The sequence below is a fragment of the Hirundo rustica genome, chromosome 1 (genome assembly GCF_015227805.2).
Source record: "Hirundo rustica isolate bHirRus1 chromosome 1, bHirRus1.pri.v3, whole genome shotgun sequence".
Classification (NCBI taxonomy): domain Eukaryota; kingdom Metazoa; phylum Chordata; class Aves; order Passeriformes; family Hirundinidae; genus Hirundo; species Hirundo rustica.
In genome coordinates this window covers 83,921,975-83,940,433 of record NC_053450.1, presented here as the reverse complement: position 1 = coordinate 83,940,433, position 18,459 = coordinate 83,921,975, and the positions used below count along the sequence as shown (strand labels likewise).

The 18,459-nt window shown below is 46.9% G+C and overlaps 1 protein-coding gene across 11 annotated transcripts in view; it reads left to right on the top strand.

Moving 5' to 3' along the window:
- The first annotated feature begins 226 nt into the window (after nt 1-226).
- RNF152 (ring finger protein 152) overlaps nt 227-18,459 on the top strand; it is a 45,349-nt gene continuing 27,116 nt past the window's right edge. The window contains exons 1-3 of one of the 11 annotated variants that reach the window (XM_040080773.1): nt 227-284; nt 406-470; nt 945-1,072. The gene's annotated coding sequence lies outside the window, so the exon portion shown is untranslated. The other 10 variants (XM_058422988.1, XM_058422991.1, XM_058422990.1 and 7 more) reach the window with 10 other exon arrangements.

Here is an 18,459-nt window from a genome sequence, read left to right as displayed (position 1 = left end):
GTGGCCACGGCAGGAAGGTGTGGGTCACAGCAGGGGCCATGGGCCACAGCCCATCCCCAAGAGCAGAGGGAAGGATGGCAGGAGGCCCCTGTTCCTTTAAGGGACACCTCAGAAGAAGCAATTCGGATGTTTGCTCTTCAGATTATTACTCACCTGGGTAACACGGGGTGGGGGAAGGGGAGATTGGCAAAATATTTCACAGTCCTTCCAGCTGATCAACAGAGAAGTGAAAGTCAGCTGCATGTGCTAAAATGATGCCTGTGGTGTAAAACACATCGTGAGAGGTCAGAGAGATGGTAGTGACTAATACTTCAGAGACAGACATGAAGGGGGAACCAGACTCAAACTGATGGCTGAAATTTGACTTATTTGACTTCTCCTGTGTTATCTCAATTATTTCATTAGGAAGTTTTGAATCAAGAAGCACTGTGGGATGCAAAAAGCTGCTTCAAACGTTCATTATGAGAATGGTAATTGAGTTTTAAATATTTATGGCAGAACCTGGAGTTGTACTAGTGAATGCATTATAGACTGTCCCTAGTGGTAAGCCTGGCTTGCTGGAGACCTTGCGCTGCAAATAGCCCCAGTACAGTGAAGAAGGGGAAAACGAATTTTATTTTCTGAAAATGATTTATTTAGCTGATTATAGAGGGCTTACTCCTTCCTAGGCAACACTTTCAGCATGGAGCTACAGGATATGGGGAGAAGGGTGTTCTAAACAAAGCCGGCACCTAGATAACCCAGGTGTTATCCCCCAAAGTGTTTGCCCCCAAAAAACACTGGATCTGCAAAAAGATGAGGCAATGAGGAGTATAAGATTCCTGCCTACTGTTGCCACTTGTAGCTCTTGCCGCTTGGCATTACTGATCCCGTGTGAGATGCTAGGAGGTACATATGCATTTTTTCTTTTACTGCTGATGGAAATAGGATTGTTTTCTCTGCAGGGAGAGCAGAAACGAGTCTGTGGTCCTGTGCTCTGTTGCCGGCACAGGCCTTGGTGCAGTGGATTAAAAACGAGGCCTTATTCCCTCGCCTGGTCCTGGGTCTGCTGCGCTAGGACAACACACCGCACGTACGTATTACTTTAATGCGCACTCCTAATACAGCTCTAAGCCTCCAGCTGAGACTGACGGCCCTCAAGGCACTCGAGCCGGAGAACCTGCTGTCCCACAGCCCCGCGCTCCCCGCGGGAGCAGCTCCGGAGGGTGCGCGGGCAGGCGCCGCTCTGTCCCGCCGTGACTGCGCTCAGGTGCAGCTGTCCCTCACCTTGGGCCAGGTAGTACAACAAGCTGCAGCTTAAAGCCGCAGAACCCTTTCCTCCGCCCTGAGGAAGCCCCCGGCCGCCGCATCGTCCCTCTCCCCTCTGGCGGGGCCGGGTGGCACCGTGCGCGGCACGGGGTGTCCGCGGCGGCCGCTGCTGCGAGGCCGCCCCGCTCCGGCCCCCCCGGGCAGCCTCACCGGCGGCGGCCGCCACGGAGCGGCTGCCGGCCCCGTCCGGGGCGGGGTGCGGCGCACCGGGGTCCGGGGCGGCTCCGGCGCTCCCCGGCGCCTCGGCCACGCCTCGCTCGGCCCCGCACCCCGGCGGGGCGGGGGGGACGGGGGCGGCGCCGGCTGCCGGGGCGAAGGCGCCGGCTGCGGCGGCGGGCGCGGGGCTGCGATCCCGCGGGCAGGCACGGCGGCGGCGGCGGATGGCGGCAAGGTCAGTGGGCGCCCGCTGCCCGCCGGCCGGGCTCCCCTCGTGGCCTCCCCCCCCGGGGCGGCGGGCGATGCTCGCGAGCGGCGGATCCAGCGCCGGGGGCGCCTCTCCCTCCTCCTCTTCCCGGCGGGGAGCGGGGCCGCCGCGGGCGCGGATGCCCCCCGCCACGCCTCCCTCCTTCCCTGCCGCCCGGGCGAGGGGCAGACGCGGGTTTCGTAAGCGCCTGCCCCGGCCGGCCCCGCCGCGCTCGGGTGGCCGCGGCAGAGCGGGGACCCCCGGGCGGTGGCGCGGCGCGATGCGCGGTGCAGGTGAGCGGCCGAGCGGCGCCCGCGGCCGCCGCCGCGTCCCGGGAGGGCGCCGAGGGCGCTTCGAAACGCGGCGGGATCGCGCCTGCATCGCACCGGCGCTGGTCTGAGCCGAGGAGAGTTATCCGTGTGCTTTGCGAGCAAGTAAATCCCGATAACTTAGAGACGGGGTCTGGTGGGGTCCTTTGTTCCAGCGGGAGGTTCGGCGGTGCTTTTGCGTTGTTTTGGGGGTTTTTTGGGGGTTGATTTCCCTTTCTTATGCCGGCAGTTAGCGGAGAAGATAACGCGGTAACTCGGGTGCTGTCAGTAGGTGCCAGACATCTCGCCGGGCTTTTAGAAAAAGGCTTTAGTTATTTTTTTAACCAGCCTGGAGGAGAGGCGTGAAGCCCTCTGTCCAGGTAGGATCCCCGCTGTACGGAGCGGCAGCGCTCCGAGTTCCTTACGGCGCTAGATGCCGACCCAGCTGAGGTCGAGCTGCCAAAAATGTGATTTACGGATCCTGCCGACAATCCGTCGCCCAAGCGCTTTGTTCCCATACGCCGTCCGGTGGGGGGACTTCTCCGGGAGCAGCTCTGCCTCGCCTGAGACGTGAATACAGTTAGGATATGTGCACCAGGGTGCAGCCGGCGACGCATTAAGAGTGTGTGTTTGTGTAATAGGTGTCTTACAAAAAAAAAAAAAAAAGGCAAACAGGCTTTTGATAAGGTCCCACTAATTGAACTGTAAACATAGTAATTCCTCTGCGCTTGTTTGCTCACTGAAACTCTTCCTTCTCCTCATCGATATGGTCCATGATTTGTTTTTGTTTGCTTTTTATTTTTGTTTTCAACTAGGACGTTTTAGAGAGATTTTGATAGAGGTTTACTTAGATTTTTTTGTCTGATTTAGGCTGTTGGAAATCTTTTGTAGCCTTTCAACTTAGGATGAGTACGAAGGTCCTGTTCTCAGCCTTTCTGTACCACAGGCCTTTTTGAAATGCCCGGCGGGTCTTCACTAATGTAGAGCCTATGGGATGACAACAGTAGCAATCTAGGAAAAAAAGCCCTTCTGCTGAAAACTCTGTTCCTGGCTGTGTAACAGTGTGCAGCTGGATTTCAGCTTCTAACTAGTTGCATGGAAGGTGGAACGTAAAAGTAGTCCTGGTTGAGGAGTGCAGAGCTGGGACAGCCTTTTGCTGTTGCTGGCCGTAGCACTGGCTGTCGGGATGGGGCTCTGTGGAGAATTCCCACTATGCGAGAGCTGGCAGTACAGTTGAAGAGCCCAAGCCTCTGGCTCAAAGCTGTGAGGTCTCTCAGAGGGTTTGGACAGCTGGCCAGGTATGTGAAGACAAATGAAAATGAAAACCTGTTTTTTTGCTGGTTTCCTGCGGGGAAGAAAATTGCTTGGACCACACCCGATAGAAGTTTTATATGCATGTTATGAAGTGTTCTTGGGAGTATTGGACAGTGCTGTGAGATATCCAGATTAGGAATGCCAGGAAGACAATAAATATTATTTTGGCTTTAATACAGTGTGTTTAAATAGTACATGGAAATGCAAGAACTCAGAATGAGCCTCTGATCCAAAGACCTGCTGTGGCTTTACAGAGTGCCCAGGACAATAGGCAAGGAGATCCTTCTGGGTGCTGGTCACCCTTCCCCGAGGGACTCACTTGGTCCTTCAGCTTTGCCAAAATCCTTAGGTATGTTTTTATCATACCTGCTCTTGGCTTCAGTTCAGGGTTCTCACCTTGACCCCGCCGTGAACTAACTCAGAAACTCCATCAGGCGCAGTCCGAGGAGGCTTCAGCACAGGTTTAACTTCAGTCATGTCAGTTGCCCTAGTAAAATTAGAGGGATACTTGAAAGCAAGCTTGCATATGGAGATTTCAAGCTCAGGGCTGCCTCTCATAAGCTTTCCAGGATGTGAACTGCTCATCATTTTTCCTTGCATGGGGCTGAGAGCAAATGGCATATTGTGTTCGGGTTCCCTTCAGAAGAGCTGACCATATCTGGGACCAGTACTGGCAGAGTAGGAGCAGTGGTGCTTCTCTGCTGGAGTTTTATGGAGCATTAGTTTGTGCTTGGGGCTTGAAGTCTTGCTGGAAGCTAATGAAGCTTATACTCCTAAATGCTCAAGCCATCCTTTTGAGCAGAATTTAGTTTTCTAAGTCAGTGAAGTATTTTTGAGACTGTGACCTCAATCAGTTGATGGGGCCTGGAGGATACAGGTCTAGTGGTATGAATGGATATGAGTGGATTTAGGTGATGCCCTGATCAGTTGACATGACTACCGAAGACCCGGTGATTTGTGGTTCTGACCACGTGGCTGTTGATTTTGGCCTGTGGCTCCAGCCTTTTTGAGAAGAGTGTCCTTACGCTGCCTTTTGTATACCTGTATTTATTTGTCAGCCAGTTCTGCAGCCCCCTTCCATAAACCAAGCAGAAGATATTCAGGCAAGTAACGTCACTGACTTGAGTGTGGTTATTCAGCTGAGTAAATGGTGTGCAATCCAAGTTCAAAGCAGCAGATTTTGGGTGTGAGTGCTCTTTTTGTGGATCGTGTGGGAAACTAATTTCCAGAGCCTGGGATCTTGGCATGCCTTAAATTTTCTCCTGTTCTTATGCTTTGCCTCTATCCGGTGGGTGGGTGGGCTGGAAGTCAGATGGAAGGCTGGGCTTTCCTCTCCTTACAGAAAGCAGCCCTTCAGAGAAATTCCACAGCTGTTTCTGAGTCTGTCTGGAGTTGCCTTCTGGCTTTGTCACTGCTGTTTCCTCCTGCTGTGCTGTGCTCTGCAAAGGGAGCAGAGGAGTCCTTGGAACTGGTGCAGCTCTGTGGCATGATCTGTCACACAGAGCAGGGTTAGAGGAAACCCTCCCAGCCCTCATCAGTGCAGCCTCTCCCTGGGTCCTGGACTGGCCATGGCTCAGCATTTGCTGGTCTGACTGCAGCAGAGCTGCCCCCTGCCCTAAAGGCAGTGATGGTGGCTGAGCACCAGCAGCATGGGTTAAGGGATGCTGGGGAGAAGGCAAGGAGAAGGATGCTGAGGTCTCTGAGATGAATTAATTTCCAGGGTTGTGAAGGAGAACTGCTTTTACACTGAGATCTAAGTAATAGTCCTTCAGCCCTGACAAAGCATTTCACCTCTTTCCAATGCAAATCCCCTTGCTCTGTTTTTCTTCTGCACAATTTACCCCTTCAGAGCAACCCCCAGATGTAAATAAGTTTGATATTTGCCCCTTCCTGTGCCAGATGGGTAAAATCCGGATTGTTACAGAGCTGAACTGCATTGTGTGCTATGCAGCTCACAGGCTGGATTGAGCGAGGCGTTGTTTTTTGGGATGTAGCAGAACATGGGAACACCACTAATTAAACATCATAGTTTTCATCTGGTTTTATTTTATTTCATTTTAACTTAGTTTCCTCAGGAAATGAGTGCTGTTTATCTCCTGTTTGGCCAGTTTCAACCAGATTGCACCAATGGTTGGCAGTCTGGAAGATCACTAATTTCCCACTTGTGTTTGTTAGAAGTCGTGGGTGGCTAGGAAATCTTTGAAGCAGTGCTCTCTCTGATGAAAACTAGACTGATTACGACTACCCTCTGTTCTTCCTGGTAGTGGCTGCCCAGCCAGGCATTGCATGTGTGGTGGTCAAACACACAGCACCTCTGCAGCCCTGGCCAGTTTGCAGGGCGTGTGTGGTGTCTAGGGCAGGGGCAGATGCGAGGCGGCATTTTGAAGGGAGTAGGAGGGCAGAGGACACAGATAACCCACAGATGAGTCCTGTTTGTTACTCTTCCTTGCAGCATGGCTATCCTTTGGTTTGTCATGCTAAAGCCACCCGAGATTTAGGAAGGTTTGTGGGCTGACAGCCACAGCTTGACAAGCCTGCTTTCTCTGACCTCCAGGACTCCTTGGGAGGTGAGTGTTGGAGACGGGAATGTGCACGCTGGGCAGGACTTAGCAGAGGTAAACTCACACGTGTGCAAGGGCAGTATGATAATCCGGGTGTTCACTGGTGCCATCCTGTGAATTCAGTGATAATTTGACACTGATAATCATTCAGTGCTGAATGTTTCTCCCAAAGCAGCTTCTGTGAGTGGATGCAGTCTTGGATTCCCACACAGCCCTCTCCCCAGAGTTGCTTTAGATAGGTGTGCACCTGGGCTGAGGTGCTGCTGTGAAATGTCAGGGACATGCTTGTGTGTTGCTAAGCGTCCCATATAGATGCAGCTGGTTTGGCATGGCTGTCTTGAGGGGTCTGCCTCTGAAATCTGGACACCATTGTACTGAGAAAAGCAGACTTACCCTTACCCAGGCTGTGTCTGTGCTAGACAGTATAACTGTGCTGGATTGGTGAGCACATTTCTTCCAGACTTGGACAGAAGGAAAAGACAAAGATTGACAGTAGAAATAGGAGTGTCAGAGGTGTCAAGCATTTATGGGATGCACATGCAGTTCCTTACCCAGTGTGTATTTTGATACCCTTTTTGTTTCTGCTGATTGTCAGACAATGCATACTTGCTGTCATGGGACATAGAGCATGGCCCTGCAGAGATCACCTGTGTCAGGCTCTAATGTCAAAATATTATGTGTCACCTTAGAGAGCCAAGGTAAATCTCAAACACCCATAAAGATCTAGATAAAACCAGATGCTTCTGTCAAGGTGAGGTGAAGGGAGGAACCAACTGTATAGCTGACTCCCCATCACGGTTTACAGAGGATCTGGAGCACCAAGTCATGCCAGCGAGGCAAAATGCTATTCCCTTACCCCACCCAAAAACTCTGCCTGGGCATCTCTGGCATCCAAGTGTAATTCTCTACACTGTTAGGGATATGTCACTTAGTGAAGCAGAACATCCCTTGCTTCCCTTCTTTTCCCCTCCATGAGCACCATCTCTGACCACTGGTAGCTTGGAATGGTAGATGACTGTGGTAGGTAAGAATGGACTCTTGGGCTTGGACAAGACATTGCAGGTCCCTCCTCTAAAGGTGGCAGCCCCCCAAGCTTGTGTGTTAGAAATCCTGAAGCAGGCAGATGTGGGATAAAACATGGCTGTGGTATTATCTTTGCTTGTTCTTGTTAGATGTATTGTGTTACCTGTATATATTTAGGGATGGTGCAGTGCTTTCTCTATTAGCTTTTAAACTGGGCTGAGCAGGTTGCATGCCAAGAGGGAAGGATTGCAATGTTTCCATTACCACAGTGGACTTTTCCATGGTGGAGCTTTTCCAAACGATGTGCACTGAGAAGAGCTGGTGTGACCGGGGTGCCTGGGACACTGCAGGCTCTGACTGACTGCACCTCAGGGACTTGACAGCTCCAGGTTTTACAAGCTCTGCTCTTGGAGGATGGGGAAAGATAGAAGTGAAACTTGCTTTGTTAGGTGCACAAGATCATGTATATCTTGTGGTAGTAGTTGCCAGCGCCTCACAGACAAGGTGAAAGTAGCACTTGAAAGAAAGGCTGGGTGTGTGTTTGCAACTGGGGACATACAAAGGCAAATAAGAGCTTTTAAAAAGCATAGGGAGCATGCTGTCAGACGCATTGCCTCTTGCCAGCTAATACCATCTGCAAATAAATCAAGTTAGGTTGTTGCTATTGCAGCTGCTTTCCCTCACAAAGCAGCGGTGACCCAGACGCTGAGACACATGTTGGCAATTGGCCTGAAGTCAGAGGTATGCGGGGTAGTTTGCTTAAAAGACCCAATATAACAATTATCATCCAGGATGAACACATAGAAGTGTAACGTTTGCTTGCCAGCTGTATTTTATATGACTGCATCTACCAGCAAACACAGAAACACAGCCTGGAGATGATGGGCTTCTTCCCTGGCCTGCAGTTAGGAGCAGTGATTACACTTAAACAGATTTTATTGTGCAGATAGGAGGGATTCAGTGGCTTGGGCAGAAGACTGTTAGTGGGGTCATTTGGGATCCAGGCCTTGGGAGCTTTCCTTCTGACCTTGGGCAAAGCACATCAGCTGCTCAACACCTGTGTTCATAAAATCTGATTTGTGACAATCAGTTTCAGAGTAGGTCATTGATATTGGTCTTGGTTTCTTCTTCTGAAACAACTCCCAAATCCCCAAATGTTTGTGCATGGAATTGAAGCATAAAAGCTCCCTTTCTTCTCCCTGCTCTTTACCTTGGATAAAGGTGGAAGAAAGGGAGTTGTTCACAGCCATCTGCTGGAGGCATCCATCACGTTGGGAGCAGAGGCTGCCGGTTGTTCCACATGTTATTAATGATGAAAAGATAGAAACATATGATCACCTAATTGTGTTGCATTTCAATTGCTTACAGAATAATGACATCAGGAAAACAATGGGGTTGCAAAATCAGGCGGACAAAAGCAATGAAGTTCCAGGACTAATGTTGCAGAACTCCCCTTTGCATCTGCATTATGATACAATCTTTAATTCTGTAATTGCATCATTTTTTCCCTTTCACAGAGTCTCTTTTTCACTGGGTAGGTAATTGCTGCATAATTCATTTTCTCTTCTCCACATTTACTTTTTCCATGTGTCTCTACATCTGTTTATTTTACACCCTACCCAGACCTTGAACTGAACAATTGCTAATCCCTTCCTGGAGGGCTTTCTCAGGTGAGGAAGTTATTCTTGCAGCATATCAGGTACAGGTACTGTCTTTGTTTTCATAGTTGAGGAATGAAGTCAAAGAGCAAATCCATCTCAGGTGACTGAAACACCTTCAATTTTGGCAGCGTCAAAGAGCTACTTGGGTATGATTTTATTTTTCACTTGTCCCAGAGTACCTGGCATGATGTTGCAGTTCGCCTGCTGGAAGCACAAGGACAGCTGACCTCAGCTGCTGGTGTCTGTAGATGAGCCCTAAATGCCTTGACTTGAGGGTGGAACCGCCCCACTAGGAGTCACCTGAAGAGAAAACTGGTTTCAGAGACTTGCCGAGCTTCTTAAAAGGTTGAGTGTGGAGCCAAGTCCTGCCTGCGGGTGGTATGTCCAACTTCCTCAAGCAAGGTGGTTGTTTCTCCTTCTTCCTGCATTGCTTTGTTCACTAGTGTTCCTGACCTTCACAGGGTGAGGCAGGGTTTGAGGGACAGCTGTTGCTTTTATCACACAACCGTACTGCCTTTTTTTGAAAGCAGTTCATTTCCAGAGCTCAAATGGTTTGTGAGCGTTGAACTGGAAACAGAGTCAGTGCAGATGTATACAGAGGCTGGGTGACGGTTGTATGGGCAGTCTTCATGATACCCCCTAATTTTGAAGTGATCAAGTTTGCAGTCTTTGTATTAAAAAAATAACAGAGCTAGGTTTAAATGTAATTTTATAACTGTGTAAAGGGAAAAGCGGGAGATAAATAAAAATTAGGCTTTGTCATACGAATCTGCAGTGGCCTGAGTCATCCAGAGAGCTTGGGATGTAGCATTAATTTCTGACCCATGAGATAAGGGCCTGCTGAGGAAGCAGTGTTTGCCTGCAGATGGTGGTCGGCGGCTGGGGTGGGATGACATGCTCAGCAGGTTGTCTGGTGCTGTGCTGGGGCAGAGTCTGCATATCCTCAGATTACTGAGGATTACTTACTCGCAGCCCAGAGTCTGGATATCCTCAGATCCCAGTTAAGGATGGGGTAGGCAGAATTCTGGTGCTTCCCAAGTCCTCTGATTTGCCTGTGTCTGTTCTGCTCTTCACTATGTGGCAGCCTAGTTATCCCCTTAACCTTGCCCTCCTTTCCCCCTGTTTCTGTGTTCCCCTAACATATGCTTCTCTTCATGTTCTTGGGTAACATCATTTCAGTTTCTCGTCCCACTTAGCATTTTCCAGAGGTCCCAGATAGCCTGGTAGAGTTATGTACAATCTTGATTCCAATGTTGATCTGTAATTTGTGCTTGTTCAAACTGTAGGTGAAGGCCAGCCCAATGCCTTTGAAACATTTTAGAGGGTTCATCTTCCTTAATTTTAGACCAGAGCCATCATTATGGGATACTTTGAGATCAAGCAATGGGGAGATGGCTGCTTTATGCCAGCTCTATTTATACCTTATATCTAAAGAATATGCTGTGTTCCACCCAGTTCCTCAATGTTTTGTTGTATGCACTCTTGTTTGATGTCACCTGCCTTCTGTGGGGTTGAATATGATACTGAAATTGCAGCAGTTCGTAGTGAGGAACACTAGTTACTTGTGGCTTTTTTATTTTCTGGAAATGAATAGTAACATGATAGTGCAAGAAAGAGTGTGCAGGTTCTAGAGGCTGAGCTTCCAGCTGAAATGTGAGTTGGTGAACTTGGCCACTTTCCAGAAAAGCAATGTCTGTTTTTCCAGCAAGTCATAAGATGTCTACGCTTCTGTCTTCTGATCAATTTACAGTGAATCTCTTCCTACATCTTTATTCAGGGGAGGGAAGTGGTTAATACCAACCTCAACACAGCAGCAAGAGAGGATGAAGTAGACAATTTCTGATTGTGTTCAAATGAGCATAACAATAGGCTTTCTTTATGTACTTCAGGATTTTTTGTTTCATTTTACTAGATGAGGAAAAGTGTATGTACCAGCAAAGAAAACATGCTTGCCAACAAATCTGGTCTTGGAACAGACCAGGCTGACCTGCAGTGAAACAGTTGGGACGATAATAATTTAAAAGCCAGACTTACGTTCTTGGGAGTTTGTGATATAAATCATGGCTGTGATCACTGTGAACCATGTCCAACTAGATTCATAAAATAATGTCAGAGTGTCTTAAAAGTTTCAGATGACTCAAAGGACTGTACACCTTTACAAAATAATTAATAAACCAGATGCTAAAAACTGGCACCAACCAGTTTTTCTCCTTGCTTTGCCACTGTGTGCAAGTCCAAGAGCCAGTATTTGATTACTGAACTTCATGTATTTGAGGAGAGAATTAACAGGAATATGGGACTGGTCTTCATCTCTTATCTGGAAGTTCTTGGGGTTCCAGGGACTTTGTCAAGCCTGTGGAAGGTTACTGGGAGAAATGGCTTGTATCAATGGAGACATCTACACATCTTTAAGAGGTGGGGGGCAGGTTTTGTGGGGGAAAAAGTAAACGGCAACAAACACTGCACACCACTGGTCTAGGCATCTCCAGCTTGGAAGGTAGTGGTGAGCCTGTGTGCCTAGGAATTGGTCTGAGCTTGGGTAGGCTTCACTTAATCCCTGATAGAACCTTGTTCTATTTTGTGAATTTTTTTTTTTTTTTAAATAAGCATGTTTAGGCAGACCTTCAGGCGCTGCAAGTTGCCACAGCTCCCCTGGGAAAGAAGCAGCTCCTCTGTGGGGTGGCCCCCCATATTAGGGGGCCCTGCTGGCCTCTCTGTACCCCTGGTTTGCCTCCCTCCTCTCCTCTTCCTCACAGCATCTGTGGTCAAATGCTGAGAGGCAGGGAGAGGGCTTGGAAAAAGCTGGCTCAGCAGAGGAGGTGGAGAGCCAGCTGATGCCACTATTAATGTTCTTTCAAAATTGATGGATGAGACGATTACAAAATTGCAGAGGGAAGTGAAAGTTAACAGAATCCATGTTTTAATTGTAATCTGGATTGTTTTCAGCAGCTAGTTTCTGAGGTGCAGGACAGATCAAGCATTTTTGTGAGGATGTTGATGTGGACTGCACACTGTACTGTCTTTAAAGAAAGAAAAAGATTGGTTCAGTCTGTTTTCCACACTCTGCTGCTCTCAGTCTTCTTCACTTGTCCTGAGTGATAGTATGCTGTGTCTAGACAGAAAATCAAATCTGAAATACTGTCCTGATGAAGCTAGGGGAAAAAAAAAGAGGTTCTTACAAGCGCCTGTGGTGTCAAGGTGCTCAAGTCTATAAGGGGTACCTAGGTTCTGGACTTGTAATTTCCTCTGTGTGCCCTTCATCCCCATGGAAAGGAGTGAGGATGATGGAGCTGTCTGGCTTGTGGGTGACCATCAGTGCTGGCCTTTGACCTAAGGGAGATTCTTCTACAGCCCTCCTGCTCAGTCTGCAAGTGGCAGTTGTGTGCTGCTTGAGGTTTTCTTCTGGACAGGTGTTTTGCTTGAGTATGCTTCATCCAGGGTTGGACCAAAACACCCTCTTCTAAGTTTTGTTTTTCTTCAGGCTTTAAATAAACCAATTTTCTTTGTAGTATTTTTCCTGGCTTTTCTTTCCTCTGTGTCTGAGAACTTCTCCTCACCGGCTCCTTAATTCAAACATAACTTGCTATAATTCTGCATGTTTTGAAAAAGTTCTTGTGTAGGTGGTTAAGAGAAGAAAGCATCAGTCTTTTTGCTTGCCTCCTGCTCTCTCCTAAGTCAAATGCTGAGAATGGGACACCTTTCAGGAGTGGGCTCTTTAATTTAAAGTCCCAGTCTCAAAGTCCTGGCATCTTCATCAAACAAGCATTCTTTTCCATCAGCTGCAGCTGGAGTTGCATAAGAGAAGGTATCCTCAGGGTCTTGGAGGGCTGCTCTGTTTCTGAAAATGAATACTTTGGGGTGGAGATGGTCTTCTACCTCAGTGCTTTAGCATGTGTGTTTCATCCATTTCTCTCACACCTTTGTAAGTACTTCTGGGATCTAGTTGGTCAGTGAGGAGTCTCCCCATTTCTCTCTGCTTAACTTCATGGGGCAGCAGCTGCCATCCTAGTGGTGAGGTTTAGAAATTGGTTCTAAACCACTCGGATGGCAGTGGTGAGGTTTAGATTTAGGCTTTGTTTAGAATTCTGGCTTAGTTTCCTGCTCTGGAGCTGGTTGGTATTTTAACGTCTGTAAGCTAACATTTGGCAGGGTAGCACACCAAGGAGCTGGACTGCTGTAAGAGGAAAAGTTCATCGCGTTCTCGTGAGGGAGGAAAACAGGCTTGTGAGATGTGGTCGTGATCCCTGTGGGCTCCAGAGGTGCCTTAGCTGAGCAGGCAGTAAGTGGGTAAGATGAGCAGTGGATCACAGCGGCTTTCTGACATCCTAAAGGACACAAAATCTTTGCAGTGTTTACTCTGAAAATATTCTCTGCCTTTCCAGAAGTGCACTGTTTACACACACGGAAACACTGAGATTTTGCAGCGTATGTGCTCGCGCTGTTTGTGCTGTGGGCGCAGCTGGTGATGCTGATAGGAGGGTTTCTCTTGTACAGGCACTTGCTGCTTAGAAAGTAGAAATTTGCTGAGAGTGGCACTGGAAGCCCAGCAATTCTGATTCCAGTGGGGTAGGGAACTGCCAGTGGGGGCTGAGCTGTGCCACAGTAGGACCAGGGGTACTGAAGTGCTGGCGCTGTTATTTGCAATATTTAAATCCTTTAAGCTTTTTTCTTTCCCCTTAGCAATACTTTCCAAATCTATTTATTTAAAAGAAAACCTGAAATATGCTATTTTGCAGATGCTTGGGAGCCTGTTTTCTTCCTTCCTCCTTCTGCCATGGTAGATCTGTTAACGTCAGAGACTACAGCTACAAGTTGCTTGTCCAGGTGAAGCTTGTCTTTGCTTTTGTGGTATCAAGCCCTGCTTGGTATGTTTTGATCTTATTCTCACAGAATTTCCTTTTGTTTGCTACACTGTCGTGTATGCCAGTTTCCCTGTAAATGTTATGAGAAAGTATGGGCCTGATGCCAATGGTAAGGGACTCGTAGAAATACATTTATTTTTATTTTGGAAGCGCTTGCAATTCACACTTTGCTGGCAGGGTGGTAATGATGTTTCACAGAAGAATGCCTTTCTTTTCATTTTGATTTCAAAGCTCTCTGCCAGGGTCCATCCACAGTCTCAGGCATGGCAAACGATGCACCAGGATCAGGGGCCTGCTGATGCACCAGGATTCAGCAGCAGGAGATGGGCCTGGGGGCATAGGGTGAGCCTGAGGTTCATCCAGGACAGCAGCACTGGTGTGGCATCCCCAGAGCAGGTTGTGGTGTCTCTGGGGATCTAAAACAAGGTCATGTTTCTTTTTTTTATTTGCCAGGCCCGTGCTGTAGCCGTTCTGCTGTGTTGCTTATTCAGTGTGTTGTTTTAGGGGGCCTGAAGATGCGTTGTGTAAGACATGTAAGCTGAACAAGACGTGTAAGATGAACAAGGCGTCCTCTGTGAGATCCGAGATCCCTGCTTTTGCAATGCCTGGCTGTTTGGGGTGTGCAGAGCCCGAAGCGGCTGTGAGCCCTTAGGGTAGCTGAGGCTTTGCTTTGGCTCCTGGTGCGTGGCTGTGCTCAGCAGGCTGTGGGATGTACAGGGCATTGTCACGCCGAGGTTCTTTCAGTGGGACCAGGCAGCTTTGGCGCCCAGGGCTGTGCAATCTGAGGGCACAGTGCCTAAGCTGGAGAGACGCTTGATGGGAGGTCAAGATGGTTATTTGCGTTACTGATGAGATGATTAGTAGTCGGTGTTCGTGGCTCTCATTAGAGACCTGTGGAAGATTGGTTCAAACAGAAGGATCTCTGTGTGTGCGTAATTTATGAGAGCTGCTGCTCAGACCTTCATTCCTACTCTTAATTGTTCCACAGTGGTGGTGGGGAGGAGAAGCTGGAAAATGCTAATTGTGTCCTGCGCTCTCAGATAGGAACACAGGCGGCTGTGGCACGTGGTGCACAGAGGCTTAGATGCTCCTCTGTGCTGTGGGTCAGCAGCGAAGTGCAGGGGGATCTGATTTTCACGTCCTCTGAATGTCTGTTTGGAACTGATGATCGGCTTTCTTTGTATAGAAATACCCATTCTTTAAAAATAGCAGAAATCAAAGGGCCAGGCTCTTTGGTCCAAAACTATTTGTTCTTGGTATTTGTCACATGCTTAGTGGACTGAATTAATCAAATGGAAAATGCTTTTTCCCAAACCAGAAAACTTCCATGAAAAGAAATGTACTCCACCTATTGTTTTAATTTAAAAGCAAAATACAAAAAGGTTCCTCTTCTCTGCTTCCTTCTCTCACCCTCTTTCTTCTATGTTTCTCTTGGTGGTAAGATGAGAAAAGTAAAAGGTTGAATGAAATGTTCTGTATGGGCATTCACACGTGTATGTATGGAGGAAAAAACCAAAATATATGCATGTTTTTGACTTACCAGAAATAGGCTAGTGAAAAATCAGTGATTTATGTAAATTTACTTGTATGAAAAAGATGCATTTAACAACTTGCAGTAACATTACAAGTTATTTCACTTTGTATTCTGATGGTATGTAAAAATAGGCTTAATTTTCTATTTTCTTGCCCCTGCATATCTGTTTCTAACTTACAGCACAGTTGCTGTTTGTAAAACTAGTCTAGGGTTTTGAATAGCCTTGTCCAATTAATTTTCTTTCAGCTCATTGACTTTTTAAATTTTTTTTTTCTATTAATAAGTGCTACAGGTGGTGGCAACTCTTAGTTCTGAAGTGTGCAATGCCCTTCTTTGAGTGTCCTGACCTGCATCGCAGTTCGGGCGCCTCTCTTCTCCGTTTCCTTTGTGACATGCATCAAGCAAAAGCCAGCAACTGCCTTAAGAGGGTCTGAAGTCATGGGTGTGATGCGCTGCATACTTTTGAGATGTATCAGCTTCCCCCTTTTGTAAATCAAATCAACTTGTGTAAGGTGCAGATCCTTTTATATTTCAGCATGGCTTGCTTGTTCAGTGAAAGGGATGCATGCAGTTGTCTAGGTGGATGAAACTGGTTTTGAGTGTTTCAGTACTGCCACACATGACAGAAATTCTGAGCTTCTTTGTGCGAAATGTGTCTCTTCCATGAGAGGAAAGTCCTTGACTGTACTTTCAAAACCTGTTTTAAGTAATTACTCTATGACCACGTTAACTATTTTTTTCTTGCCGCTTTTCCAATTGTGGCAAGATTTGCAGTCAAGAATAAAGAAAAGTAATGTAAAGCAGCAGATATTTGGGGGTTTGATTGTTTTGCTTCTTTAGTGCATCTTATCTGCATCTGATTTCTGGCAGCGTTTAATGACATCCAGTGGATCTCATCAGTGTTTTCCATTCGAAGCTCCAGGCAGGCAGAAACCTACAAGCCAGAGCACTGAAAGCTCTGAACTGCCCAAAAGGAAAAGAGGAAGAGCTCTTGCATCAGCTCTTCCTCTTATCTCCTGAGTTGGTGAACATTGAAGGCAGTTGTTTAAACTAGCTGAGCTTTACTGCAAAAGAAAAAAAGGAAAAACCCACAAAACTGTCAACATTTGGAGATAAATGCAAAGAGGACTGACTACTCCTATTCCTCCTCAAGGCAATCCCAAATTTATTGCTGGCCTTATTTCAATACATTTTTAAATCTTTTGAAGATCAACTTCAGATCTGTTGGAGTGTGGTTTGGTTCTAGTGCACCTAGGAAGTGGGGAATAGTCTTGTGTGTCAGGATACATGTGTTTAGACTATCTGGAGCTTAAATATTCTTGAAATATTCTCAAAGTGAAAACTGGGAGTCATCTAGCCGTTAGCTGAAGAAGAAAAAGTCTTAAGTCACACAAATCAGAAGAAATGCAAGTTGCATTTCTTTAGTGCTGGATAAAAGGAAATTGCTAAATTTGTTCATTTGGTAAGCACATGGTTTCATGAACCGTATTGTAATGCCTTTTTTTTTTTTTTTTTTTTTTTTTCCCCCAAGTGCTCCCCTTTGATCAGCTTCTGTTCTAAGATAGATTGCTGGCATGTTACCTTTTGTAGCCAAAAACCAAAAAGAAGGAGGTTTGTAGGAGTAGCAATTTCAGTGGAGACTGCCTGGAATCTCAAACTGCTTATTAGGTTTCTTTGAATTATTGGGTGATGTATTTGGTAGCTGGTGCTTTGTATCAAAAGTACATAATGTAAATAAATTTAATTAGAATGGTGCTCGTACACTTTCTGTCAGTCTTTTCACTGGATTTTGCTAGCTTTGTAAAGCACAAAACTCCAGGTATTGGCAAAATCTCTTCTTGTGAACACCCTTCCTGTAAAAAGTTGATGCAAAGTAGGTTCTGTTCTATGAAAGGGAAAGACTAGGAGGTTTGCTGCTCCTCCCGAAACCACACAGGTCTCTCTCTGTGCTACTTTGAGGATTCATGTTGATGATTTAGCTTTTCTTCATCCCAGTTCAAGGTGATATTTGACCCTCTTTCCTGGTGCCTTGGCTGCCACTGCAAGACCTCCTTACAGATCTTGCACTGGTCGAGGGAGATGCCCCTGGCCTTACCCTTGAGAAAGGGTGCTCAGCATCTGGGAGGCACAGACACCATAGTGCAACCCTTGCTCTCCCTGGGAAAGCTGAGGCAAATCAGAAAGAGCTAGAAAAGCAGGGTCCTGCAGTCCACACACTGTCTGCTTCCCAGGTCTTAGCAGTGGCTTTTTGGAAGCCATGAAATTGGATGGCCATGTGCCCAGTGCAAGAAATTATTCACTCCTCTGTATTTATTTTTATAGTGAAATTGCATTTTCATATCTCCGTGAGAGAGACTGTAGCAGGATACAAACCCAGTGAAGCATTTCTTTTTGTGGACATAGCGCCTTTGGCAGAGCTGTGATGAAGCTCACTAGTCTCTTCATGAAAACACACTGAGCTGGGAACAGTGCTGGTTTGCATCCTCTCTGAGGAAATTTGGCGATGCAGTTGTGGTGGATGGAGATTGTGTTTTGTCACACTCCGCATCGACACTGCTCTGCAGGGAGAGATGCGCTGGACAGGCGTAGCTTTAGTGAAGTTACGTGACCGTGATTTCACAGTGAAACGTGGGATTAAGAACGACCTATAATTTAATTTCACTTTCTAGTGACTCAGGAATGCGAACACTTCAGATTTGAGGCACTTTTCTTAAAGAGGTTTTACGTTTCAGTGCATTGAAATTAATATGCATGTAAAAGCTTGAGAGTATGAAGCCTGTGCTTGTGAATTGGGCTGTTAGTGGTTTGGCCCACCTGCATTTTGTGTTTACATGCAAAGTAATTTGCATTAGCAGCAGAGCATTCTATGTGCATATAGTATGTGTTAGAACTAATCTGCACACAAACTAAGTAGTTCTGAGAAAAATAGGAGTCCGTGTAGTTAAGACAGGCTACTTGTTGGAGGTCGCTGGATTGTGTCTTGTCTTAAAAATAGAAGAGGGGGAAAAAAATGGAGGTGAGATGAGGGGGGTTACATTATTGTTGTAGTCAGGATCCAGTCCACTTCGAGTAATGCAGCCTGCTGTTGATGTTAGAGAATTACTCAGGGCTCTGTTTCAACTGGTCTCCAAAATGACTCAGTGTAAGAACCGAGGTCATGTGTATTTTTTTTAAAAGACCTATTGGACTAATTAGGCTATGCTATGTGGCTCAGTATTAGTTAAGCATGCCCAGAATTACTGCTAAGAGTTCAGCCTTTAATTTTCTGCTGGAAGCAACTTCCCTTCAAAATCCGGAGAAGTACAGCAGTTGTGATTAGAGATTGTAACATACAAACCCCAAAGCATTGTAGAAATTACGGGAGAAGGAAAGAAGCTGTAGAAACTGGAATGGGAGTTAATTACATGACAAGGGATCCACTGAAACAGCAGATGGCTTAACATTCAGTGTTGCAGGGAGAAGATGGATTGTACGAGTGTTTAGTA